This window comes from Otolemur garnettii, unplaced genomic scaffold, assembly GCF_000181295.1.
Source record: "Otolemur garnettii isolate 467f Iridium unplaced genomic scaffold, OtoGar3 scaffold00018, whole genome shotgun sequence".
Classification (NCBI taxonomy): domain Eukaryota; kingdom Metazoa; phylum Chordata; class Mammalia; order Primates; family Galagidae; genus Otolemur; species Otolemur garnettii.
In genome coordinates this window covers 15,665,744-15,692,536 of record NW_003852413.1, presented here as the reverse complement: position 1 = coordinate 15,692,536, position 26,793 = coordinate 15,665,744, and the positions used below count along the sequence as shown (strand labels likewise).

At 42.8% G+C, this 26,793-nt stretch overlaps 1 protein-coding gene across 3 annotated transcripts in view; it reads right to left on the bottom strand.

Annotated features, from left to right (window-relative positions):
• TEX2 (testis expressed 2) overlaps positions 1–26,793 on the bottom strand; it is a 117,175-nt gene that overhangs the window by 66,269 nt on the left and 24,113 nt on the right. The window contains exon 1 of one of the 3 annotated variants that reach the window (XM_023511121.1): positions 1,221–1,272. The exons of the other annotated variants lie outside the window; for them this stretch is intronic. The gene's annotated coding sequence lies outside the window, so the exon portion shown is untranslated. Of the gene's footprint in view, positions 1–1,220; positions 1,273–26,793 lie in introns of those variants that run through there. 3 annotated transcript variants of the gene reach the window in all.

The following is a 26,793-nucleotide window of genomic DNA, read 5'->3' as shown; positions in this document are numbered from 1 at the left end:
TGTCTCAAAAAAAAAAAAAAAAAAAAAAAAAAAGAAGTCCAATAGGATAAAATGCAGCATCCTGGTGATTGTGAGAAACTTGGGAGAAAACTATCACCAGTGGCCTTCCAGCTATAACAAGCTCTCCCAGGCATGGTATTGCTTCCACTGCAATTTTCACAGTAATCCTAACACTTACTTAGCTCGGTCTCCCCTGGACACTCACGCCATCTTGCCATTGTAAATAAGTAGCAAAGTGTCCAAGTGTAGAAATCTGTAAACTCACTGCTACGGCCTGTTGGCTTATTTCCCAAATGGTAGGTACTGTGAAGCCAGAGTAATTAGGCAGCCATAAAGACAGCCCATGTTTTGTGGATTCAGGAGAAAGTAAACATATTTTAAATGAATACAAGATTCAAATGGCAAGAAGATCTAAAGCATCACGGCTGAAATCCACCACCAGCCAAGAACTTCACCAAGGACTAGGGAGACACAGAAACTATGTTTCCTGTATCTGGAGCTTAGTAGCTAGTAGCTAGCTGGAGAAAAGATAACTTGAAAAGATAACTTGAAAAGCTGGGCAGCAAAACAAGACACCAAGCTACCTGTGACATCTATTATATTCCATCTCTCCTTCTTCACTTGTGGCCCATTTACTGGGCACCAGGCATCATGACAGACCTTACTAGATGGAAATTAACACTATAGCCTGGACAGACACCCTGTCAAAAGAACCAAAACATAGGGCAGACTTTAGGAAGGTGAGACCAGTATGGGAGGTGGGACACTCACCTGGTCTTTGAAACAGATAAGTAAGTTATGGCAAACACACATGGTCAGGAGGAGAGAAGGCTCCAGGGCACGAAGATGGCAGTGGGCAGGGTATGAGCCACCTGACTCTATTCTGTCTCCAGGACAGAAGGTGGGTGTGGTGAAAAGGGGAGGTGACCAGGATCAGAGAGGCACCATGGGGCAGTGGAAAGAGAACTTGCCCTGGGCCCAGGATATAGAGCTTCTGGAACTTGCTCCTTCCAGCTGATTCTGTGGAAACCTTGAACAAGCCATGGCCTCTCTGGGTCTCAGTATCTTCATCTATAAAATGGGGCATCAAGTGGACAGGAAATTGGAAAGAAAAGAAAGTACGGAGGAAGCACTGGTTTTCTGCTTAGAAAGAGATGACGCACTAGGGACATTGCTAAGAGCCCTAACAAACCCTGGGGATAGAGCACTGTACTTAATACCTGTGCTGTCAGAGCAGGGACTGTGAACAAGCCAGGGCCTCTGTGGGTTCTCAGAACATTCATCTGCAAAATGGGGCATCTAGAGCAGCGGTTCTCAACCTGTGAATTGCAGGAACTGTATTAAAGGGCTGCGGCATTAGGAAGGTTGAGAATCACTGATCTCCAGCCTTTCCAAATCTAAACCTCTACATGTTTATTATGTTTACAGGTGACTGCCCACATCCCAACATAATACAAGTAATTTACCATAAACAATCAACATTATGCTGCTTATCTCTTTAATTTGAAGAGCTCCTACATTTAGGTCTTCTCCCAAATATTCATGTTCAAAATGCTGATCACTGACATTGCCATTAAGAAAACATAAAACCAGCAGGTAAGGGATGGAAAACAGTGATCCTTGATCACTAGAAGAAGGAAATACTCCCAGGATGGTAAGAATTACAATTTAAGGGCCCAGTGCCCCAACAGGGAAACACCTGAAATCACACATTTTCAGGATCAAATACTTTAGAAAAATTACTTTCATAGAAACTTTGACACACGGTTTTGCCTCTGCTTATTTGTGACCCTCAGGCTCTCTTATCTCCACCGGATCCAGAAACAGGGAATGATCTCTATCCGCCAACAAAGTAATCTAAATCCAGGAACTGGCGGTGCTAGAAAAACACAGCCTCAGTTCTGGATAATCCTTCCCTGTTATCTTTAAACTAACAGGTTTGTAGGCTTAGTAAGAAGAAAAACAGAAGCAACATATGTTTTTCATTTAACTGTCACTTAGTTTTGTAAGGGTAATTAATTTAAAGAGAAAATAATGAGGTAATTTAAAAAGAAAGTTTGGTCCCTGATAATTCTCAGTAGGCTGAAAAATAAACCCATTTAACAAGCTTTAATAACATAAAGAATGATCTGTAAGGCTCTGATGTTCTGAGGTTGCTTCATGGGTAGCAATGGCTGCAAGTGATGGTAACTGCTGGTGCAAGGCCAAGAACAAAATGCATAAATTATAAACTGAAATGGAGTGAGTGATTCTGGTTAGCTGTGGGTGAGATGGCCTGGAAATCTGAAGGCAAAGTCAGGCCCAGCCCAAGGCCAAAGGGTGGCCCAGCAGTGCATCCAGAAGCCTATGGTCTCAGCAGCCAAGTCAGGCTCCATGGAACAAAAAGCTGCTGCTTTCTCGGGAAGCTGAGTTACTTTTTGTGCAGGGGTCACCAGGGGCCTGCTGGCCTAGTCTTCTTGCACCTAGTCAGGCCCTCTGACTAGGCTGTCACAGGAACCTCTACTGACCTTTGACCTAACTGTCTCAAGGTCTTTGTCAGCCAACAGGGCCCGAGGTGGGCCCCTTGGAGAACCAGGTGCTAGGCACATGGGGGCAATGGGAGCAGGCAGTCAGGCTTACCATCATTATTGTCTTTCTCCAGGGCTCAAGCAGTTCAAGTAAATGCCACAAATCCACACTGACCAAAGTCTGGCTCCATTCCCCTAGATTTTTACTGAAGTGAGTCACATGAGGCTAGAGCACTAGAGCATCACTACTATTCTTTAAATACAAAAAAACTGCCAGGCCTCTCTGTTCGTTCATCTGTAAAATGAGGAAGTCAGACCAGATAAACAAAGGTTGCTTTTAGGACCAAAATTGCTGCATAAGAGAGTACAGAACCAAAGACCATGGTTTGGGTTCTAGACAGCCCATCAAAGGATCACACCCTCCTCACCCTGGGGTTTGCTCCAAGTCCCCCTCTGTCCTCTCAATGGCTAGCTGCCAGGGCCAACAGAGCCAACCATCCCAGTCATAGCCTTGCAGGACAGCTGAGGCCAAGAGGAAAGACTGCCTGACTGATGCCCAGAGAGATCACGTGCTGTGCCCAAGGGCACAGCACTGATCAACTGTGGGAGGGCTGTTAGACATGGGCTCCCTGACCCTGAGGTCCAGGTGCCCTCCCACTGAAGCAGGCTGCCTCCCCAAGCATGTCACACATGCTCTTTATTCCTACTTTGTTCTGGCCTCTGTGCTCTGTCACAGACAGCTTGCCCAGAAGAACTAAAACCTCAGTTCTGAACAGCCAACATGTGACCAGTCACACCCAGAACTGAAGGGTCTCATTATCCATCTGACAATGTGGCACCATAAAAAATGATGAGCCTCCTTGCCTTCTCCTCTCAAAATTCAATTATACCCAAGCTCAAAAAATGAGACAAGGTTTTCTACAGCCCTCAGGAACCGAAATGCCAAAAAAGGAAATTTCCTGCTCAATTGTACCAAAGCTGCCAGCAGACCACAAAACCTTGGGTTTTGACACTGACCCCTACATCTTGTAAGGGGCGCGCCACGGCTCATGCTGTCATCGTGTTCCCCTAGCTAAAATTACTGCCAGAGATGTGTTTAAGAAAAAGTCGGATATGATCAAAGTGGTGGTAAAAATTAATCATATCCAGTCCCAGAAAGAACAGGGATGGCAGGGGCACATGGAAAAACAGGTCAGGGGTCAGGGGTCTGGTGTCTGGAAAGGCCAGCTCCATTATCAGGCCATTCTGCCAAACACACTAACAATGAATACAATTTTATTTTTTTATCTTCTGAACAGCTCTGAGGCTTTGGCAACTGAGCAAGGAATAATGAGGTAAAAACTAAGGAGAATGGGAACCCAGAAAGCTGAGCTCTAGAGAAGCCACTTTGCCCTCAGAGCATTGGCCAGTCCTGGCAAGTGGCATTTTCACTTTAATAGCCTCCTCAGCAGAAATCAACATCCAGGGCTGGTGGAAGTGAAGCACTAACTAGAGACTCTTCCTCAAAGAGCAGGGACCACACGGGGCTACAGCTACTCATATCAGATGAACCAAAAACAAAGCAGCCTCAGCTTAGATTGGAGCCCAGGTTTGCCAAGAGAGCCAGGGAATCTCTAAACCACCTCGAAGGTGGTCTTGGACAAGGAATATCCCCAGGGGCCTGGAAGAAACAAATACAAATACTCTCCCATGAATGTACTTTCACGTGAAGCCTTGAGTTATTCCTAAAAATATTTTTCAAAGAGAAGGAATGGCAGGCACATAATCAAAGGTAACCAAGCAGATGGGGAAACAAGACTGATGACCAGCAGAAATAGACAATGACAGAGAAACAAAGACTTCAGATAATGGGGTTATCGGGTGCAGGCCAAAAAGCAAGTATGAGAATTAGAGGCGAGGGGACCAGTTTGCTGGCTATTCTGGCAGCCTAAGCGTGAGGTAAGAAACGCCTAAACCACAGGGTTGGATTGGACATAGGGCTAGAGAAAAAAAGGGACAAATGGCAGGAAATAGAAAGGAATGGAATAGGACCAGACAGAAGACTGGAGGATAGAAGAAAACAAAAGAAGAGTTCACACTGACTCCAGACACTACCAAGATAAAGCAAGCTTCTGTGGAGCAGGCGGGGAGATAAGGAAGCATGGAGGTGGGTAACGCTCCCCTAAAGACATCCATAACCCAATCCCTAGAACTGTGAATGTTACTATTCATAGCAAAACGAATTTTGTAGATGTGCGTATCTTGCGAGGAAAGAGTATCTTGGATTACCTGGGTAGGGCCAATGTAATCCCTACCTTAAATCCCATCTTAAAGATGGAAGATGAAAGCAAAAGACTCAGAGAAGGAGATGTGAAGTAGAAGCAGAGGGCAGAGCGACCCAAAGAAGGGGCAGACATCTATTCTGTGGAAAAGAAGAAAATACTTGAAATCATATATCTGATAAAGGGTTAATATCCAAAATATATCAAGAACTCTAACAACATGACAAGATAACCTGATTAAAAAATGGCTGGGCACAGTGGCTCAGGCCTCTAATCCTAGCACTCTGGGAGGCCGAGGCGGGCGGATTGCTTGAGCTCAGGAGTTTGAGACCAGATTGAGCAAGAACAAGACCTGTCTCTTAAAAAAATAGCCAGGCATTGTGGTGGTAGTCCCAGCCACTCGGGAGGCTGAGGCAAGAGTAGTTTGAAGTCACTGCAAGCTATGGAATTTGAGGTTACCCACAGCATTCAACCAGGGTCAACAAAGTGAGATTCTATCTCAAAAAAAAAAAAAAAAAAAAGAAGAAGAAGAAAAAGCCAAAGCACTTAAATAGACAATTCTCTAAAGAAGATATACAGATGGCAAACAAGCATACAGAAAGATACTCAACATCACTAATTATTAGGAAAATACAAATTAAAACCACAATGGGACATATCACACCTCACACCCATCAGGATGGCTACAATTAAAAAAGAACCAATATACTCAATACCAATATGAAGTCAGTAGATGAACTAATACCCACCCACACAAGAGAAAAACTCAATTTAATTCAAGTTGGGGGAGGGGGGAGAGGGAGAAGGAAAGGGGATGGGTGTGCTCCCACCTAGTGGGCACCGTGTAAGGGGTATATGGCACACCACCTGTGTGTAGGACACAACTACAACAGGGACCCACCTGGCAAACGCTGTAACCTAATCATTTGTACTCTCAGACTAATCTGAAATTTACTAGTAAGGATGTAGAGAAATTGGAACCCTTCTGCACTACTGATGAGGCTGTAAAATGTCACAACTGTTATGGGAAACAGTGTGGAGGAGCCTTAAAAAGTTAAAAATAGAACTACCAGATAATCCTTCAATCCTGGGTATATATCAAAAAGAACTGAAAGCAGGGCCTTGAACAGGTATGTGCATGCCCATGTTCATAGCAGCATTATTCACAATAGCCAAGAGGGAAAGCAGGCCAAGGGCCCACCAACGTGTGGTATACACTGCACGTACAATGGAATATTATTCAGCCTACTATACAGATACACCTTGAAGACATTATACTAAGTGAAATAAAGTAGTCACAAAAAGACAAATACTATAGGATTCCACTCACATGAGGTATCTAAAGTAGTCAAATTCATAAAAATAGAATGGTGGTTGCCAGGGGCTGGAGGACAAGGAAATGAGGAGTTGTCATTAATTGACATAAAGTTCATTTGTAAGATGAAAAAGTTCTAGGGATTGGTTATATGACAGTGTGAATACACATAACACTGCTGAACTGTACACTTAAAAATGGTTAAGATGGTAAAATTGTGCTATTGTATTTTACCAAAGTTAAAAATAAAATTAGGACAAGTAGACTGGCTAACACCTGTAATCCCAATACTTTGGGAGGCTGGGGCAAGAGGATCACTTGAGGCCAGGAGTTCAAGACCAGTCTGCACAACAAAAGACCCACCCTCTACCAAAAAAAGTAGAAAAGTTAGCCAGTCATGGTTTCTGGCTAACAGACATGGTGTCCTGCTTGAGCCCAGGAGTTTGCAGTTGCAGTACTCTAATCAGGCCACTGCACTCTAACCGGGGCAACAAAACGAGCCCTTGCTTCAAATAAGTAAAGAAGTAAAATAAAATTTAAAAAAAAAACATTTTAAATGTTACAATGAAATAATTTAATACTTTAAACTACTTATCATGCTAAATAGAACAATTCTATTCAAAAACCTCACACTGTTCTTCCGTGTTTACACTCCAGTATGATTAAGTCCTAAGACAATATATATAAATGTATTTATGATCTCATTCTTTTAGGGAAAGACAAAAGCTATTTAGAGCCATGTGCTCTCTGAACCTTACCCTTAGATAGGTATGTTTCTGGAAAGCAGGATGTCTCCAACTGTTCTGCCGCTGGATCTATCCTAAGGTCTCTACCATAATTCTAAGGTTACCATAATTCTACCACTGAGGTTACTATCCCTATAAAGAAGTTCGTCATTCACTAAGAGGGAAAATTCCTTCTCCAGAATTTACACAGACTATCTAGTCTACACATAAGAAACTAATCAATGGCTTCATCTAACTTGAACTTATAAAAAACAAAGGCCTCAAACAGGAGCCAAATGCTCCCCCATCGTGAACTCCATGGGCTACCACTATCAGTGGAATCAGAGGGAGAATACCGAACATAAAAGAAGTTTATTTTACTTCCAGTCACCAAAAAAGGTTAGCATCATTAATTAGAGCATGAAAAACCAATTAACAATAAATCAGACTGCACAATGAAAAATGAAGAGCTATTTCAAGACTCACTGTTGACATTTATTAACTCAGAGATAATAACCCCTCTGAATCTGGTTTTTATTTTTGTTTTTTGGTCTAATTTTCTACTAATAAATGCCCTTCCTACCTCCAGTTTTACTTGAAATAATTCAATCCTTTGTCCTACAATCAGAGCCATAAAAGAAGAAGATGGTTCCAGGCCACTCAATTATCACCAACCAACACATGTGCTTTGTCCTCCCACACTAGGCCAAATAGTAATGTGGCAAGCAAGTACCATCATTTCCTTCTAATTCACATCCTAAACTAGAGGAAGCATTAATGGGAAAGAGACAGGAGAAAATGAGGAGGAAAAAAAGCAATTTTGACCCCAAATGGAACCAGTTTCTGGATATAGAGACTGTGGTGATAAAGCATCTTAAGAGGCAAATCTGTTTTTGGAATGTACTTCACTTCTCAGGAGTTATCTCTAATCCATCAAGGTCATTATTAACACTCTCTGTCTTTGTAAAATTCAGCCTGTTAGACATTTGCTGCCTCTGAACAAGCTTGCTTTTGGACATTTGATGTATGAGTACCATCTGCTACATTGGGCTGTATCAGTCAATAGTTTCAATCCAAAACTTCTCTTGGCAGAGGAAAAAGGCAAGCGGCATCTACTGCAGAGGATGGTCTCAACACCTCTCATCCGTGCATTTTTAAATACAAGTTGGTTTTATAAAAAGGGGGGAAGAGGCTGTACTGTATTTTTCTGCCTTGATGCTGCAGAGTGAGTCTGGTCAAAACCAACCATAGTAGGAAGATCTGATTTAGCCTAAAAATCTCAAATACATCTTAACAGCTATCCCTTGATTCATTGAAATTCAGTGAAGCAGCTGAGAATTGCCAGCAGCCATTCTAATCTGCTAATACTCCACCTCACAAACAAAAATCAATATTGACATCGTAGATAATGAACTAGCTCTAGCCTTAGCTTCACTGAAAGAAAAGAAAAAGAAAAAACAAGACTGCTTTCAGTGCAGGCAAGAAACTCAAAACTCCTTTCCCATTAGTTGTTAAGTTCCCAGGCCCACACTCAATGTCTCTTCCAACCCAGCAGGGTCCTATTCACCACCCAAATACAGGATTTTTGTTGTTGTTGTTTCTTTTTTGAGACAGGGTCTCAATCTGTCCTCACCCAGTCTAGAGTACATGGCCCAATCATAGCTCACAGCAGCCTCAAACTCCTGGACTCAAGGGATTCTCCCAGCTCAACCTCTGGAGTAGCCAGGATTACAGGCATCGGCACACCCAGCTAATCATTTTTATGCTTTTTGTAAAGATAGGGTCTCGTTCTTTCTCAGGCTGTTCTCAAACTCCAGACCTCAAGCGATCTTCCCGCTTCAGCCTCCCAGACTGCTCGGATCACAGGCAAGTGCTACCATACCTAGCACACTTGTACCTTTTTATCTGCCATGAAGGAGGCCCACTCCAGGAAGAGTGTCACATCCCAAAGGAAAAAGGGGTTCAAAAGCATCAATACAATCAGAATCTTGCTTTATGGATTGCTAAATGTTTCCACTAATAAAATCAAGTAACTCAATAAAACCAGGTCATGGCGGCACAATCACACAAGGCCTGTGGAGGCTTATAAAAGACAAAGGGGTGCCATCCACCGAGGAGAACTCAAGGAAACAACAGATAAACATAAAATGACATCTATATGAGGGTCCCTAACCTAAACCTAACTCAGGACAGGTACGCCCAACCCAGATCAGATGGTGCTAATCAAGTAAAGAAGTCTAGAGATAACTTTCTTTTCCTTTCTTATTTTTCTGTTTGGGGGCTTTTTTAGCAGAAAAGTCACACATGTGACTTAGAAGAAGTGGACCAAAAAATAACGCAGATACAAAATGGAAAGGCACTGAGATGGAACAAGCCCCCTGCCCAGCAAGGACAGAAAACAGTTTGGCTTACAGCTGAGGGCTGCACTGGGAGTAAGGAAGGATGATTTAGAGTATTTGAGTTCAGGGGCAGGGAATCAATTGTTCAAAACCTTTAAAGCTACCTGTTTGAATTTCTTTTTAAATCTCAGGAAAGAGAACTACGGTAGGTAAGCGCTTGAAAAGTTTGAAAACCAGGTGTAAGCATCTGTTCTTCAGGTGAACAGAATGCCTGGAAGCCTGGAGAGTGTGGTGCTGCGAGGCAGAGGGAGGATGAGGGAGGCAGTGGCTGGGGGAGTAAACTGCTGACAACATTTTACATTTGGGAAAGGGTACGTGCTGTTCTTTTTTGTTTTTATCTCTGCAACCATTTTAAAAGTTTGAAATTATGTCCAAATTAAAAACAAATGAAACAAAAGTTGCATTCCTAACCACTGTTTGGCATCGGATCTGTCAGTTACATCACTCCCTTCCTTGTCTCTGTGTCGTCTCTACCATTCACAATTATCAAGCAGCGTTACAGGGAACAAGAGGAGAGAGCCAAAGTTTTATCATTCCTTACAATTTTAACCTCTATTTTGGAATAATTACAGACTCTGAGTAACTTCCAAAAGTAGTACAGAGCAGTCGGTCCCATGTACCTTTCACTCATCATTTCTTAAATTTTAAAGGCAAATCTTTAAAGTCAAATTCCAAGTGGTTAAGAAATCAGATTTTAACTGTAAACCACTAGTTCACTCCTGTAAGTAAAAATGCATTCCAGCTGACAGCATAAAACTTCCCCCTATTTGGACTTTCAATAGTCCTTCCGAAGGTCTGTAATGGTCCACTTATGAAGGCATCTTCAACAGATACTTCCCAAGTCTCTCAACAGGAAATTCACCCCAAAGTTCAAATGACCAAGAAACAACCAAATACAAAAGCTTAACCTTACTAAAAACAATAAAGAATTGGAAACATGTCAATGAAATAATTTGTCATCAAACTCAAGGATTAAAATATTCATGATGCTGACAAGAGCACAAGGAGACAAACCCTCTCACTAATGGTTATAACATAATTTAAAACTAGTAAAATTGGAAACTAGAAAATTAGTAAAACTTTTCTGTAGTATACACGCTGAAAACAATTTTGTAGGAACCATTAAGCATCACAACAATGTTCACACCCATATGCATTCCAGGCTGAAGAGGAGGGAGCATTAATTCTACTTCCCTCCACATAACAAGGCTTGCCAGTAACTTTTATTTGCTACTTTTAGGTATTTCCAAACACTTTTGTGATCCAAAAAAACATATATGTAAATGCATGTCCATCTTCAAAATATAATCATTATCTTTGGAATATAAAATTGCCCTAGCTGCCCCAACACACGTTATCCATGAGAAAATTAAGGCATAGAAAGACTCCTTTTTATACAATCACATCACACTATATGCATACCATAGCTATGTGTGTATATAATTTCCTTTTATATTCAAGATTCCGCAGGGAAGTAATCTAGCATGTAGGTATCAGCAGCAAGGCCTTTGGTTTCAGTTCCCCCAACCTCATAGGAGTCTGACTCTCCAGCAAATCATTTACCCTAACCTCCGTTTCTCTATCTGTCAAATAGAAATGGCAACACTGTTTGGAAGATTAAATGAAACAATTTATGCAAAACATTACGCATGACTCCTGGGAGAAAGCAGGCCTTCTTATTACTGACTGTTCTTGTAAGCACTGCCTCATGTCAATAAAGATTTTTTCCCTACGTGATTTTCAGTAGATATAGAGGATGAATATCCTAATCATTTCAACTCAGGATACTACTGACAATTTGGTGGCTATTACAAATGATGCTGAAATGCTGCTCACGATACTATACATAAACCTCTGACGGCCTCTCTTACTCCTTAGGAAATATTTCCAGAAGTGAAATTACAGGGTTAAATAGTATATATATGTCTCCACTTCAATGAAAACAAAAATAACAACTTCAAACTCATTGTAAAAAAAATTTCAAAAACAGATGTAGAGGAAAAGTGAAATTTTCAAATGAACTGTTTTAGAATATATCCTTCCAGAACTTTTGTATGCATTTTGTGGGCATATAAAAGATAACAGGCACACACAAAGTGGTTTCTGTTTTCACTCTTTTTTTTTTTTTTCCTTGAGATAGAGTCTCGCTATGTCACCCTCGGTAGAGTGCTGTAGCATCACACCTCACAGCAACATCAAACTCTTGGGCGTAAGTGATTCTCTTGCCTCAGCCTCCCAAGTAGGTGGGACTCCAGGCATCCACCACAATGCCTGTAGTCCCACAACGGCTATTTTTTTTTTATTGTAGTTGTCATTGTTTAGCAGGCCCGAGCTGGGTTTGAACCCGCCAGCCCCAGTGTACGTGGCCAATACCCTAACCACTGAGCGATGGATGACGAGCCTATTTTCACTCTTAAACGAAATCATTCTATACACATTTTGCATTTGATTTAGGGGGGGCAGTTTGAGACTCAGCTGACCAGGCTAAAGTGCCATGATGTCAGTTTTACTCACAGCTATCTCAATTTCCAGGTTCAGGTGATCCTTCTGCCTCAGCCTCCTGAGTAGCTGGGACTACAGGCAACCGCTAGGACACTCAGATAATTCTACTTTTCATGGGGGGGAGGGTCATCTCATTCTTGTTCAGGCTGATCTTGAACACCTGAGCTCAAGGAATCCTCCTATCTAAGCCTCCCAAAGTGCTAGGATTATAGGCATGAGCCACTGTGCCCAGCCTGCATTTGGTTTTCACTTCCTATTCCTTACAAATACAGATTGACGAGTACACGCACACATATACCCTTTCTCCATAGTACAGGTATACATACGTACCATTGTCTACTTAATCATTTCTTTATTGATAGAAGTTTGAAGATTTTTGTTTTCACCATTAGAAACAATGCTGCCTTGGAAAACCTATAAAAATCTGTGTACAAGAGTAAGCCTATCTGTAGGGTGCATTCCTAGAAATAGAGTTGCTGGGTCAAAGGATGGAGATATTTAAAATGAAACTGTCTTACCAGTTTATCCAATTTACATGCCTACCAACATTGCGTAAAATGCCCACCTGGAACCCTTGTTGAGGCTGAACATCACTTTTAATTTCTGCCCCTCCAGCAGATAGGGAAAGGTATCTTTATTCTCTGATGGTCACTTCACACCCCTCCCCCCAGTTTTGTTTCTATTCTTCTATTCACTGGTCATTCCTATTTCTTGCCCAAGGACTTTCACTAGTCACTTGATGTATTGTGGACAGTTAACATTTTGTCTTTTGTGTACGTTCCAAATATTTCCTCCATCTCCAATCTGCCTTTTAATTTTATAAGTTTTTAACAGATATACAAAATTTTATAGTTTGAGGTGTTGCTAAGTCTAAATCTTTTCTTTATAGCTTCTGGATTTTATAGCTTCCTGAGGAAGCCTTCCCATTCCATCGGCATGAAAGCATTAGTCTTTGAAATATTTTTAGAAAACATTGACGATAATGTATATAACATACATATTGTTCTCTGTTTTCTGTACAAGGATCGAAATTTTAACTTTGGAAAAACTGATATGGACAATCATTTCTCTGTATTTTCTTTTCTTCTCTTTCTTTCTTTTTTTTTAAAGACAGAGTCTCACTCTGTCCCCCTGGGTAGAGTGCCACGGTGTCATCATAGCTCACAGCAACCTCAAACTCCTGGGCTCAAGAGATCCTCTTGCCTCAGCCTTCCAAGTAGCTGGGACTACAGATGCCCTCCACAACACCCAGCTAGTTTTTCTATTCTTAGTAGAGACAGGGTCTCACTCTTGCTCAGACTGGTCTCCCTGTGATAAACAGTAAAATATTTGCATGTTTTCTCTCCAAAGTATAGTGGTAAACCAGACAACCTAGTTACATGCATGAATCCATTAGTATCTACTGATCATTCAGCTTCTCAACTCCACGTGAGGAAAGTATTTCAGATTAAGTCTTCATAAATTAAGAAAACTCTTTGAGAACTCAAAGACCAAAAACATTAGCCTTTCTTTTTCAGTTAATGTTTTATATAGACATTTAACCTTGATATAGGACAGTCAAATCTAGTAAGTATAATCTTATATCAGATTTTTAATTATAGGTGAAGAATCTGAGGTTCAAATAAGATAATATTCTAAAAACAGGTTTGAAGTTGTGTGTGTGTGTGTGTGTGTGTGTGCATGTAGTAGAAAACAGTGGGGAGAAAGTGAGAAAAGACATAATGGAAAGTTTCCCAGAGGTCTTGTGTGAACTGACCCTTGCAGACTGGCAAACTGACCAACAGAGACAAAGTAGATAGCCCTAAGTGGAGGACAGAGCATGAGAAAAGAAACGGAGTCAAGAAACCCAAAGCCATGTTTAAGACCTGCAAGGTCAGGAGATACTGCATTCCAGGCAAGGGAATGGTCCTAACCTGGCCACTTGGCCACCCCATGGTTCCCTTTGAGGAGAACCACTTGCCTATAGGCCGGGAGAGGGAACATTCCCCACCCAACTCCACACTGTTGTGGATCAAATCCTCAATAAAGGATGTGAGCTAAGTAAAGCTGAGTGATGAGGTCACTTAGCCCCAAAGCTCCACTCATGTGTGAGGTTCTGACACTGGCTCAGTTAGTAGTAGAATCAGCCCCTGAAAATACAGACTGAAGCTACAGAGTGGGGGAACTCCAAGGAAGACCAAGATCCTCAAATGACAGTGACGGAGCTCCCCACTTCACCTCCCTGAGGCCGGGGTGCCTCTGCTGTAAACTGTCCTCCAGGAACTTCAAGGAAACTACCTTCAGAAGTCTCTAAATTCTACTGTGTGTGATCCTATGATTCAATTTCTATGGAACTGCACAAACGTAGAGTTCTACTTTTCTATAATGTACCAGAGAAATTCTTGGCAATTTCTGAAGTCAAGCAAAGGAAACCAGAGAGCACTTCAGCTGACTAATGTGCCTGAGGCAATTAAGTCAAAATATTTTTCAAATAATATTGAAATAGTTCATTTCACATTAATAAATACTTCTAGACCTTCAGACTTGTCTTGCTCAGCCCAGCACCCCTTCTGTATTCTGTCCATAGGTGAGAGCTGGTGAGTTCAGGAGGAACGAGTCCCCCAGAGCAGCAGCTCAGTGCCTGAGCGAGCAGAGGCACTGAGGAGGTGCTGTCACCTGCCTCCGCCAGCACCTGCCCGTCCCCTCGCTGTCAAACCACACAAAAGGAGGCTCTGTCCAGGCTGCCCTGTCTGCCTGCACAAATGTCACTCCAAGCATAGCCTCTCCAGCTTTAGCCCCTCCTGAGTCCAAACTATACCAACTCCACATCTCCACCTCTCATTTCTCTGCAGTACCCTGCTGAGCTAAGTCCCCAATCCTAGCCTGGATCCAAACAAAAACCAAACCTTCTCTTCTGGGCTCTTTTAAAGAGTAGGGAGAAAAGCGAATTAGAGAAGGGTGGTCTGGTTTTTAAGAGCTGCTGTCAGGTCAAACCACCTTTAGTAGTGTTCCCTCTCTAAACTTAGCACTGCTATCTGCTGCCGCCCCAGACACCTGCAGCCCTACCTCCCAGGTCTGCCATTGCCTTCACTTCTACCCCTGCAGGCGCAGCTGCAGACCTCAGCTAGGAGGTCTAGCGATGCAGACTTGCTCCATGTCCCAGACTTGCTATTTCCAGGACATTCCAGAATTACCTCTGATTTCCTAGTTAGATTCCCTACTTGTGTGGTTCCAGGCCTTGCCTCTCATCTAGGCCTCCAATTTTGTCTCCTTCCTTTCCGCCTGTCAGCAGGTGGCCATTACTCTAATTGACTGGGAAGGCAGTGGGAGTTGCCATCTTGTCTCCTATACCCAACTACGTCAGCCCATCACACTATTCCCATCCTTCCATTACAAACTCTTTCCTATTCCCTACCCTCACATGCTGCCCAGATCCAAACAGGCCAAATTCTAAATCCAAGGGACTCATCTGGGCGGCGCCTGTGGCTCAGTGAGTAGGGCGCTGGCCCCATATACCCAGGATGGTGGGTTCAAACCTGGGTCGGGCCAAACTGCAACAACAACAACAACAAAAATAGCCGCGTGTTCTAGTCCCAGCTACTCAGGAGGCTGAGGTAATAGAAAGGCCTAAGCCCAAGAGCTGGAGGTTGCTGTGAGCTGTGATGCCATAGAACTCTACCAAGGGCAACAAAGTAAGACTCTGTCTCTAAAGAAAAAAGAAAAAAAGACAAGAGACCCATCTGCCTCCTTGTTCTTGCCCACCCCAACCCAACTCCACACTCATTCACTCTCATCCATCATGAGAATACTGCTCTTCCAACCACGTTGGCTTCCAACCAACCCAAAGAGTCATTTCTGATGTTCTCTTCTTCTTTATCCTCTAAACTTCTTCAGTTTTTGATGCCAGAACCCTGGAATTGGAGCCCTGTCCACAGCTCTAGAGAACAGAAAACCAAAGGCCCCCATTGGATAAACCTAGATACTTTTTTTTTTTTGAGACAGAGTCTCATTCTATTGTTGTGGGTAGAATGCTATGGCCTCAGCCTAACTCACAGCAACCTCAAACTCCTGGGTTCAAGAGATCCTCCTGCCTCAACCTTCCCAGTAACTAGGACACTAGGCAACCACCACAATGCCTGGCTAAGTTTTCTATTTTAAGTAGAGATAGGGCCTCGCTCTTGCTCACGCTGGTCTCCAACTCCTGAGCTCAAGGGATCCTCCCTCCCCAGCCTCCCAGAGTGCTAAGATTGCAGGCATGAATGAGCCATCATGACCAGCCAACCCAGACACTTCTTACCCATCTGCCTCAAATGAACTCCAATTTCCAAACCAGACCAAGGAAATGAGCCTGCTTTGATTCATGTGTGAAATTTTCTCATTCAACAGAAGAACCTGGAAAAGCAGAAAGGAACTGAACCTAATTGCCACAGACACACAGAAGCCCAGATAGCAGAGAAAATGCTTCCACTCTACGTAGCAGAGTGGTCACAAAGCTCCTGGGCACAGGAAGAATCCTGGGACCAGCTAAAGAGCTAAACTCAGCTGTGTGGGACTGATTCAGTGACTTCCAGGCATCACCATTGAATAAGGCATCAAGGAGAATATGGGAAAACATGGAGCAGGGCATATAAATACCTTCTAATTAGCATGCATAGCAACTTGGTTATCACTGATCAGTGGAAGTTAGATCCCAAGGTCAGGATACAAAGCAAGTTACCCACAGACAAAACTATCCCCAAGAATCTCTTGAGTCTCCCACAAAGCTATATATAAGCTTCAGGCAATCCCACAGTCACTGTAGTGCCCATTCAATTTTGGAAAACTTCAAGGCCAACTAAAGGACAGAACCAAAGGAGAGACTGAATGCAGGCTGGCCATTCACAGCCCTCAGCCCTAAGAAGACAAACACATCCTTCCTGTGAACCAGATGGGATGGTCTCTGGGGGTCCTGCTTGCCCACAGCACCTACTCCATCTTGTTTTGTCATTAAACCTCTTTAATACATATTAATAGATGTGTTGTGATGATTAAGGTGGAAGGTGGTTAGATTTCTGAAGTGAGGTGAGAACTGAATGGGCCTCGTGGTTCAACACTACTGCATGGATAACCTAGTTAAGAACACAAACTCTGAAATTAAACAGACCCAGCTGTGGATCCTAGTTCCACCTCTTTTCAGCATGTGACCCTGGACAGATTATGGCAAAAAGCCTCTTTTTCCTCATCTATAAAATAGGGATAATAATGCCTACCTCACAGGGGCTGCCGGGAGAATTAAGAACCAACACTTAACATATGTAAGCTATTTTTATCAGCATCTGCAGCAAGCGAGAGCACATCTTTTTATCAATACTGACTGGGGTGGTGGACTTAACAGCATGTTATCAAGAATCAAACAGACAGCTCGTCTCCAGCCTGCTCTAATCACCAGAACTAGACTGTCCTGACTGTATGACTTTAGATTTAGTTCAGGCAGCTGTGACCATTAAGAATGACAAATACAAGGACAATGTTAGAAACATGGAAAGGTCTACTGAAATACAAACTGAGAAAGCAGAACTTAGAACGATGTGCATACATCATCCAGGAAAAAAGAACACCCAGTCAATAGGATCCTAAGAGGCTACAGAGACTAAGTATTAATAGTTGAAGTTTCACTATGAAAGTGTTATCTTTGTTTGCTTTTAGTGCAAAGCTGGTTAAAAGGATCATTTTTTTTTTTTTTTTTTTTTTTTTTTGAGACGGAGCCTCAAGCTATCCCCCTGGGTAGAGTGCCATGGCATCACACTCACAGTAACCTCCAACTCCTGGGCTCAAGCGAGTCTCCTGCCTCCGCCTCCCAAGTAGCTGGGACCACAGGCGCCCGCCACAACGCCCGGCTATTTTTTGGTTGCAGCCGTCATTGTTGTTTGGCGGGTCCGGGCTGGGGATTCGAACCCGCCACCTTAGGTGTACATGGCTGGCGCCTTAGCCGGTTGAGCTATAGGCGCCGAGCCAAAAGGATCATTTTTTAAATGAAAGCACTGGATAGTTTCCCTAACCTCTGGTTTTCCACCCCCTCCTCACGTTGGCTAGGATTCTAACAATGTTTAATAGTAATTAATTCTGTTTATTATTTTTCCATTTCAATACTGATACAAATTATAATCAACAATCCATATTTACAAAGGGTTTATAATAATTTTATGAAATCCAATCACTGCCACAGGTGTGATGCTCATAAGCATAGCTAAGCAAGCAAGAAACTATCAGCTGCTTTGATAGTCAAGAGCACGCACCTTCAAGGTCAACCTAATTCTAAAGGCAGTGAGCATGTTCAGTTTGGGGAGTGAGACCTGACAGCAGCTCTAGTAACAATGTCTAGAGTTAAACCAATCCTGTTTTCAGAAACCCCTATTAAGTCATCCACAGCCAATCAGAACTTACAGTCAGCATGAAACCATACAGAGTTCCAATTCCACACAGAAGTAAGGAACTTGATGGTTTGGGTAGCTTGTATGTCCTCATCCTGGGTAAACTGAGGATTTCTGTCAAGCCTTCTGAAATACTAAAAATGGCCTGGTCCCATGGTTTCCTTTGCAGACACCATGAACCTAGGTTAGTTCCACCTGGCAGACTATGGGGGGGGGGGGGCGAGGCAGGGAGACCTGATCATCCCTACTCACTACCATCACAGTCCTGAAACAGCAGATGCATTCTGGGATTAGGCAAAGACACATATGAGGAAATCCTTGAAATATCTTAAACTCACAAATGACACTGCTAGACCTCTCTATCTCAGAGCTTAACATGACTGGGGAGTTTCACCAGTGATGGATTAGAATACAAGTACTTTGAGAAACCTCCCCTATAGTCCTACACAAGCCTACAAGTGTACAACTACACACACATACACCCTGCCCTAACACCCACCCACCCTAGAACTGAAATTGGCTAGTCTAAACAACAGAAACACACTAACTACACTGACTTTAATTTTATTTACTCATGTATTTATTTTCATTTATTTATTTATTTGAGACAAGGTTTCATTCAGCCACCTGGACCACAATGCAGAGTGTTATGATCATATATGACAGCAATCTCAAACTTCAGGCCTCAAATGATTGTCCTGCCTTAGCCTCCTGAGTAACTAGGACTATAGCTATGTGCCACCATGCTTGGCTCATTGTTTTTATATTTTTACTTTTTTTATGGAGACAGGGTCTCACTATGTTGCCCAGGCTGTTCTCAAACTCCTAGCCTCAAGTGATCCTCTTGCCTCGGACTCCCAAAGTGCTGGGATTATAGGTGAGAGCCATTGTGCCTGGCCTTACTTTAAAGACACACATACATACACAGAAAGAGGTAATGAAATCACTGTGTCTGGGCTGGAGATACAGTACCAGCTCTTCCCGGGCACCAATAACTAGTTAATCTAGTCTAACCTATGTTAGAAGACACCACTTTAGAGGCAGTTGCTTTCTAACAGGCTATCTCTGTAAGTACAGCAAAAAAGGCAAATCTCCATCAAAGCCCATCAGTCAAAGAATGGAGGAAAAAGTATCCAATGTACACACCCCTATTATGAAACTAATTTATACCTTTTATATGAAAGCTATAACCAAATAGCCTAAGAATATGGGGTTTTAAAGCCTGAAACAGACAGATAATGGGTGAAGGGAGGGGGATTGGAGTGATCACTTCTGAGGTTTATCTTATAGGGGTACAAGTGAATCTTTCTAAGAGTAGAATGCGAACGTTTTAAAACAATAACTGAGAAAATGACATGAAGGCTGTGTTGACCAGTTTGATGGAAGTATTTCGGATTGCATGTGAAAACCCCACACTGTACCCCAGAAGTGCATTAATGTACATAGTTACCATTCAATAAAAAAAAAAATAATAATGAATAAAGCCCATCAGTCAACTACTTTAGATGAGGATTCAGAGGTACGCAGCTGCTTCCGCAGGCTCCTCCTGGTTTCCCTTATGCTTGTATGCACTGTTTCCTCCCTAAATTGTAACCTTATCTCCTGGGCCCTGTTAATAGCCCCTCAACCCAGACCCTAGGTATGGAGTTGTCCCCAGCCAGGGCCTCCATAGATGCCCATTCCTGAGGTCTGTTTCACTGCTGTCTCAAAGGCCAAAACCAGGGCAGAAGGCAGAATGAGAGGTAAAGAGGAATGAGGGATAAAGAAGGCAAGTAAAATAAAAAAGAAACTTGGATGCATAAGGAACAAGACAAGAGCTGTTTCGCAGCAGATCAGGGAAAATACGAAATGCTATAACCAGAAATATGAGCACATCACGTGGAACCAAATGGCTTAATCTAATTCTGGAGGCTTTATAAAACTGATGGCTATATGGGGGCTCCATCTGACGTTTCAAAGAAATGAATGCCATAAAATTATGATCTTGATGTTTTTCTGTTCACATGTTTAATAGCCACCTAACAGCAATATGCTGCCCTTTCCAGATAATTAGTGCTGAATTTGTTGTAGGATTTTATTTGTCTTCCAGCTTATGTGGGTCCTCAGAGAGCACTGTCTGCCAAAGCAAACCGCCAAAACAGAAGCAGAACTTTCTGGTCATCCATGTGCAATTATGAGCCCATTAAACACCACTCATATAATTCAACATTCAAAACTGCCCTCTATGGTACAGCTGACAGCTGAGGCTAACTGGAAAGGGCACCAGCTTGGGAGCAGCCTCACTGAGTCTGTCTGAATGAGGGTCACAATGGTAAAGCTCCAACCCTCAGCTTGTTGGGAGAAAAAATAAATGGGACACCTCTTCTCAACTACAAAGATTAGACAGTGACCGCACGGGATGTCCTTAACCATACTCCTCTTTCCTCATGGATCTTCATGATAGAGCAAGTTATAGCAAGAAATACTATTACTTGTTCTCAAAAGATCTTATCAATTTGGCAGTTATTCTATTTAAATAAAGATGTATAATGGTTATTTTTTCTTGAGAAAATATAGGGTTTTTTTTCCTCTAAAAATTTTATGACTGCCATTTTGGCAATGCATGGCCCAGTCAACTAGAGCAGCAGAAATTATTTTTCAGCAGAAGGGAAGGCCAAGGGCCGAGTTAGACACATTCCTTATTTGTGAAAATGTATCAGAGGGACCGTGAACCACCAACATCTAACTTTTACAAGAACCAGCCCTCTGAGTGCTTTATCAACACTCTCATCTCAGCCTCCCAGCTCTGCAGGACATAATTACTCTCACATTTTACAGATGAAGAAAAAGACAAAGTGGTTTGGGCAACTTACCAATGTAATGAAGCTATAAAACTAGCAGAGCTAGGAGTCCCACTCTAAGGCCATGCTTTTAACCTCTGAGTAGCACTGCCTCCTGAGTTCTTTCCATTGACAAGTCTATCTGGAGCCAACAGAAGCTTTCCACAGGTGCTCTGCGCTTCAAGAAAGGGCTCCATCCACGTAACATTGACTGAGCACATCAGGGAAAAACAAAGACCTTCATCCTATCTGCCCAGGAGCATCAATTTCAGGGAGACCTGGAGCCGAAAAGACTCAGGTAAGCACTGAAGAGTGCTGAAAGAACAGGTTACAGTAATGCACAGAACAGGCTAAAATACTTTAGTCTCTTTATTGTCACAGACCCCTTAATACCCGCTTGAGGTAAACAGCAGACTAATAAGAATGTATGCTTTCTTCCAGGACAGTAAACCAGTTTAAGCAAAAAGAAACCCAGCCGGCCTAGTTCAGCCTCAGTACCACCTATATTATCCCACCCCTAATTCACTGCTTTACATAAATAAATGTTCTATTGCATGTACTAAAATGACAAACACTCCAAAGTTATGTACACTCCCTTTTGTGTGCTGTGAGTACATATCCCCATCTTTTTTTTTTTTTTTGGAGACAGAGCCTCAAGCTGTCCCCCTGGGTAGAGTGCCATGGCTTCACTGCTCACAGCAACCTCCAACTCCTAGGTTCAAGAGAGTCTTCTGTCCCAGCCTCCCAAGTAGCTGGGACCACAGGCGCCGATCCACATAGCCCCATCTTTAAGGAAGTTGGTTACATCAGCTGGGACTTTACTCAGACACTAAAGAGGTTACATCACATGAGGTTCCCTGTGAAGGTCTATCTGTAGGTAGTGTTCATCTGTATTACCGATCACATGGTGACTTTGTTGACAATTCTGTCTTCCTGTCCCTTCCCTCTGCCTACATTGGCTGTCTGCGGCAGCTGCTACCACAGATTTTTTCCCTATGTGAACTACTCCATGAAATGTTAATCTTTTTTTTTTTTTTTTGAGACAGAGCCTCAAGCTGTCCCCCTGGGTAGAGTGCCGTGGCATTACAGCTCACAGCAACCTCCAACTCCTGGGCTCAAGCGAGTCTCCTGCCTCCGCCTCCCAAGTAGCTGGGACCACAGGCGCCCGCCACAACGCCCGGCTATTTTTTGGTTGCAGCCGTCATTGTTGTTTGGCGGGTCCGGGCTGGGGATTCGAACCCACCACCTTAGGTGTACGTGGCTGGCGCCTTAGCCAGTTGAGCTATAGGCGCTGAGCCTGAAATGTTAATCTTAATGGCAAAGCATAGTCAGCTCTCTGTTTCCACAGGTTCCACATCCATAGATTTAACCAACTGCAGGTGGAAAACATTTGGGGGGGGGGGAAACAACTTAAAATAACAATATGGCTAAGAAATAATTAAAATTTTAAAAACAATACAGTATATCGGCGGCACCCGTAGCTCAGTGGGTAGGGCGCCAGTTACATACACCAGGGCTGGTGGGTTCGAACCCAGCCTGGGCCAGCTAAAATAACAATGACAACTGAGCACTGTGGTGGGCACCTGTAATTCCAGCTACTTGGGAGGCTGAGGCAAGAGTTTGAGGTTGCTATGAGCTGTAACGCCATGGCACTCTACCCAGGGCAACAGCTTGAGACTCTATCTTAAAAAAACAAACAAAAAATACAGTATAAAAACTATTTATATAACATTTATACCATATATGGTATTATACGTAAACCAGAGGTGATTTAAAGTATATGAGAAGATATATGTAGGTTATATGCAGATACTATATCTTTACATAAGGGACTTGAGCATCTTCAAATTTTGGTATCCAAGGGAGATGTCCTGAAACTAGTCCCCCATGGATACCAAGGAATGACTGGATGACTGTACTACCATACCAGAACTACTTAGAAACATAACACTTAAAGACAAACTCATATTTGCTCCTCAATTTATTATGTATATAAATCAAACATTTGGAGATAAGATCTACAGCTCTCTTAATTTCAAAACATATTCACTGTTACATGTCTGTCCACACAAACAGTTAAATTTAAGCTAAACCTTGTTGGTGGACACATGGAATTTAAGCTCTAGCAGTGGAGGCAAGGATTTAACAATCAGGACTCATCACTTGTATCCTGTCTTACAATTTGCACAATAGTGCAGTACTCAGGAGCTTACAGGGGTGGGGAGGCATGACAATTCAATAATCAATGTAATAGCTAGGAAGGAACATGAAGGGCACCAAGAGAACACAGCCAGCAGGAAGACCTGATCAGTTTCAGTAGGAGTCACAGAAGGGACTCTTGAGCAAGTGGGAATTGGGCTGATGTATCAAGGATGAGTCCAATTGGCTAAGTGATGGTGGTAGAGCAGGCCCTCCACAAAAAAAGAATGGCCTAGCAAGGACGAAACGCAGGGGGATGGCCTAATGGTGAGCAAGTATGGTTTACATGGTATGAAACTAGAGAGGGGGCCAGAAGTCAGCTCATGCAAGGCCTTGGAGGCCACATTGGGGATCTGGTCTTTATCCCAACAGCAATGAGGAACAACTAAAGGGTTACAGTATGTGGTCTAGAGGCGAGGATGGAGGTGGCTAGATGTAGACCTTAAAAATCTCTCTGGTTGCAGTGTGGAAAATAGGCTGGAAAGAGGCAAGAAGGGGTTCAGGATGTCTGTTAGGGTCTTACAACATGTCAGGTGAGGGCAGCGCCTGTGGCTCAGTGGGTAGGGCGCCGGCCCCATATACCGAGGGTGGCCAGTTCGAACTCGGCCCCAGCCAAACTGCAATAAAAAAATAGCTGAGCACTGTGGCAGGCACCTGTAGTCCCAGCTACTTGGGAGGCTGGGGCAAGAGAATCGCCTAAGCCCAAGAGCTGGAGGTTGTTGTGAGCTGTGATGCCACAGCACTCTATGGAGGGCGACAAAGTGAGACTCTATCTCTAAAAAAAAAATAATAATAATAACCAGGTATTGTGGCGGGCGCCTGTAGTCCCAGCTACTTGAGGGGCTGAGGCCAGAGAATCACCTAAGCCCAGGAGTTGAAGGTTGCTGTGAGCTGTGATGTCACAGCACTCTACTGAGGGCAATAAAGTAAGACAGTCTCTACAAAAAAAAAAAAATAGCCGGATGCCGTGGAGGTTGCCTGTAGTCACAACTACTTGGGAGGCTGAGGCAAGAGAATCACTTAAGCCTAGGAGTTGGAGGTTGCTGTGAGCTGTGATGCCACAGTACTGTACCAAAGGCGACAAAGTGAGACTCTGTCTCAAAAACAAACAAACAAAAAAACCAAAAAGAAAACTGGAGGACAGTGGTCCCATTCACCAAGTCTCGGAATAAGAGGAGTATCAGGTTATGGCAAAGTATAGTAAGCTCAATTTGAGACATCTGAGAGTCAAACACTTGTTGACCTCACAGTGTCGGTATCAGAAAGGTATTTACAGCTCTTGTCAGTAAGTGATAAAACTACATGCCCATCCAGACACAAGACTAACAATTCCTTATAAATAACTTAACACCAGTAGTACGAGGACTTGTTGAATTACGAAGCATTTTACTGAAGTCATGAACTTATAATGCCATACAAGCAACATATATAATAAAGCCATTTCAGAAACGTCTGCAGAAATTCAACTTTTTGTCTTGTTTTATTTTTTGAGACAGAGTCTCACTTTGTCACCCTTGGTAGAGTGGTATGGTATCTTGGCTCATAGCTACCTCAAACTCTTGGGTTGAAGTGATTTTCTTGAATAGCTGGGACTACAGGCACCCGCCACAATATCCAACCCTTTTTAGAGTCTGAGTCTCGCTCTTGCTCAGGCTGGTCTCAAACTCCTGAGCTCAGGCAATCCACCTGCCTTGGCCTCCCAGAGTGCTAGGATTCAGGCCTGAGCCAACTCAAAGGGCCCCAAATTCAACTTTTTGAAATGGATCTTCAAGAGCAACTGAATTCTATCTACTATTCAGTATGAAAAAATTCTTCAAATTTTGGCATCCTAATTTAATTAAGGCAGCAAAAAACAAACTTCAAAATAACAAATAACGCTTTGGAAAAAAAAAAAAAAAGCTTATTCCCTAAAATGAGCAAAGGTATCCTCTGCATCACCCAAACAGCTCAATAATTCACTCGAAGTTTTGAGTAAAGGGTTAAAAAAGAGAACTTTTATTGAGGATTTATGTCGCAGATACTTAAGACACTCCCCATTTAATCTTCGTGGGCAATGAGGCAGGAATTAGGTCTCCATTTCCCAAATAAGGAAACTGAGGCTGAGAAGCTGAGCAACTTGCGAAGGCATCATAACTAGTAAGGGCAGAAACAGAAACCAAACAGGTCTAGGCAACTCCTTTTACCAGTGCCCAAGACCAGGAAAAGGAAGAAGCAGCCATTTCCAGGGTGCCAGCCCTCTGCCTTGCAGGCCAAATTTTGAGATTTCATTGGGAAAAATTTTGTCTGTTATCATCTACAATTCAGTAGTCACAAAAGAGCTGTCTTGGTCAATTCAATCCTCTCTGCTTTAGTTTCTTAAAAGAGTTTTAACTAGCTAGACATATAATCATAACCAAAAAAGCTTTGTCAAGTTTAGTTATAATTACTAATAGGATTTAGATCAAAATGTAAACTCAAATCTGGAAAAAAAAACCCAAATCTTTGTTTTCCATCAAGTGCCTACTGCAAGTTTCCAACCAAAGTCCACTGAAACAGTGGTGAATAAAGTACCTCTAACTCACAAAACAATTTTTCAGAACCAACTTAGTTTTAAGTCAAATTTTCAACTTATTTTCCTAAAGAAATAATACCATGATTAAATTCCTTGTCAGGCCTCAAAAGCTTAACAACTCAAACTGTCAAAAAAGGAGGCTGTGTGTGCCAACAGGAAATAGTACACAGTCGTTATGGATGGCAAGTATGTGTACGACCTAAAGATACGTTAACAAAATCATGATGGGGGGAACACAAGCTAGTAAGTACACTGATTACACAATGTTCAAACATGTAAACAAATGCCTGCTATGCTAACGTGATAGGAAGCTTAACGTTCCTCTATGGTCTTTACATATGAGATCAGACAATTAAGCTCAAGAACTCATCCTAGATAAAGTGCTACATACCTCATTGCTGGAAATTATCACTACAATCATCTTTCGAGAACTCCTCTTGGCCACCTGGTGACCACATTCATATTCAGCAATGAAGTATATGAAGCACTTTTCCTAGGATGAGTTCGTGAACTTAACTGTCAAGCTGTGTGTGTATGTAAGTCCGCATATAGGTCTACATGTATGTGTGTAATAAATGTTTAAAAGCCTATTAACCCTCGGCCTACCTGAGATAACAGCACTTCGCTACTTGGCACAGCCCACCTGAGAGCCAGCCCATGGCACCGTGCCCTGGCTCAGACACTGGGCAAGGTGAACGCGGGGACACTAAAGAGGAGTGGGTGGAGGTGGAGTTACAAAGGGAAGGAGGAAGCAAGCGGCAGGTGGCCTCAGGGAGGTCAGACCCGCCAGGTACAGTGCAATGAGTATGCATTTCCAACTCAGACCCAGCGCAAACCCCACCTCTGCCCCTCACCAGCTATGTGACCTCAGGCAAGTTACACAATCTTTCTGGGCTTCAGCTTTTCATCTGAAAAATGACAACAATAAAGCCTACCCCCTAGAGTCTGTGTGGGTTTGAAAGGAGTTCTACAAAAGCCCTGGTGCAGGCTTCTTGAATGGCTAGTCCTCCTCCTTCCTTGCCTGGTTCAGCATCCATTGCCAAGGGGCAAGAAAGGCAACAACAACAACTGGGTGTTGTGAGGATTAAAGGAAGATACGTGGCTCGGCGCCTATAGCTCAACCGGC